The sequence below is a fragment of the Aotus nancymaae genome, unplaced genomic scaffold, assembly GCF_030222135.1.
Source record: "Aotus nancymaae isolate 86718 unplaced genomic scaffold, 86718_ANA_hifiasm-v0.15.2.pri h1tg000161l, whole genome shotgun sequence".
In the NCBI taxonomy this organism is placed as follows: Eukaryota; Metazoa; Chordata; class Mammalia; order Primates; family Aotidae; genus Aotus; species Aotus nancymaae.
This window is the reverse complement of record NW_026988576.1, coordinates 4,090,476-4,092,641: the sequence shown is the minus strand read 5'-3', so window position 1 is coordinate 4,092,641 and position 2,166 is coordinate 4,090,476. Positions and strand designations below refer to the sequence as shown.

Sequence of the window (2,166 nt, the reverse complement as noted above, 5' to 3'; positions counted from 1 at the left end):
AGCAGAAACTCAATCACATTATCTCAAACTCACATGATGTAACCTGTTGTAGAGTATCTCCACGAAACATTCTCAATCAGTTCACATTTAAGTGAAGAAAACAATCATATTAAAAAGAAAGAGAAAGAGGAGGGTGTGGAGAGGAAAAAAAAAAAAAAACAGTCCACAAAGTAGCACCAGCTTTGGTGCTTGATGCTCTGAAAAATAGCCAACACCTTGGGAAATGAGCACATCAGAAAAAAATTAGATTAGGATACTATTTCACATATTTCAGTCATGATGGAATTGTGTTTTAGGGACTCTTTATCTAAGAAGATTAGCATTATCAAAAGGTAGTTAAAAATTAGTTCCTTGAAACATTTATCAAACTAAATAGTGAAAAAATATATGAAATACGGTAAATTCTTTCAGTGGACAAAGAACAAAACAGAGGAACTCCCATATCTGTATTTTTGACAATTTAGAAATAAGTTAGCACTTTAATATTAACACTTTCTTTATCCTTCCTCCACATAGAGAAAGAAGTATTTTAAAAACTTTAGTCACTGTATACCACCGAATCCTAGTAGAAAGGTAAGTTCTGATTGCTTTGTCTTCACAAGTAATTCTACACTTTGATAAAGCTTGGAATACCTGACTCTATGAATATGACATCAGGGACATCTCATTTTGAGTTAGAGCTTAGTAAACAATCCCATTTCCTTTATTGAATAATTTAAAACAAATGTAAATGTTTTAACATAATAAGAGCTGTGTTAGCAAATATTTCCCAGATTTTTCTCATTGGAAGGAAATAAGCTGAATCGTATATTTCAAGTGTATAGCAAAGAAATTTAGCTGTAGAATTTCTTACATAATGGCACAGTCCTGATTGTCAGGTGATAGGGCAGTGTGCTATAAAGTGTGAGATGACTCCTTTGACTGTCAATTCCTCTTTCCAACAAACACTGGGACAAGCACTGTGACCCTCAGCCTCTTGTCCTAAACTGGCAGACAGCTTTCTTGAGCAGTACTGGGTCTTATGACCCTAAAGTCAGCCCCAGGTCCTCCTGCTCTGCCACATCCACGTGGGTACTGCTCACCCAGTACCATCAGGTACTGGATCTCGGGCGTGAGCATGTGCCGCAGAGCTGCGCGTGGCGCTGCCCGATGCGCTTCTTGAGGTTGTAGCCCAGGATGGACTTGGTGCCCAGCGGCTGCCAGGGCTGCATGGCGTCGTCCTGGATGGCGGCGGCATCCACGGCGTGGTCCGCATAAGCTCGTTGGCACGGCGCAGGGCGGCCACCTCGCGGACCATGCGTTCCCGCCCGAAGGCCTCCACCTTGCGCCAGAAACTGGCGTTGAAGCGGCGGTAGAGGTGGGCGTCCAGCATGTTCCAGGCGGTGGCGCGCCCATACGGCTCCCGGGAGAGCTGTGGCACTGGCGAGTCGCGGCGCGCGTTGAGCTTGAAGTAGAGCGCGTCTTCCAGCTCCCAGCACAGCAGGTCCTTCAGCAGCACCAGTGACTCGTCGAAATACTCCTGCAGCAGCACCGGGTGGAAGCGCGCTCCACCTCCAGGATGTGCTCCTGCACCTGCGCGCTGCCGGGGTCCAGGCCGCTGTCGTAGCCCAGGTCGAAGAAGAGTAGGTTTCGGAGGTAGTGGACATTGAAGCCGTTGGGGTCATAGTAGCGATCGGGGTCTTGCAGGAACTCGGCCAGCTTGTCAGCGCCCGAGAGCTTCCACGTGAGGGGCACCACGGCCCGAAGTACTGGAAGGAGGACTCGAACAAAGAGACCTCAGTCCCTTCCCGGTAACAAAAAGACATCAATTGTATTTCTCTACAACTTCAATCCCATGAAAACTTATCTGCATAAGTCTCAGTGTTAATTTCTTTATTTCTTCTTGTTCTTGAAGAGGTATCCTTCCTATTCAGGACTTCTATTTTTCCCCTGTGATCTACATCCTATATTCTGAGAACTTTGACATTTTGCTCCCACATCCTGTCACATCTGAATATTAAATCTCTCTTTGTCTATGTCATTGGTTTCTCACCCTCAGTAAGTAAAGGTACTCACGTCTCTACCATTTCGGCACCTGCAATGCTCTATGGAGGAAAAATAAATGTACCTGCCTGTCAGGTGAAAATAAATGTCAATGTTCCCACGCCTTGGACAAGAGCCCTTGTC

General features: G+C 45.6%; 1 pseudogene; it reads right to left on the bottom strand.

The window, feature by feature from the left end:
- Window positions 1-981: 981 nt before the first annotated feature.
- LOC105709094 (galactosylceramide sulfotransferase-like) lies at window positions 982-1,805 on the bottom strand (annotated as a pseudogene).
- Between the last annotated feature and the right edge of the window lie 361 nt (window positions 1,806-2,166).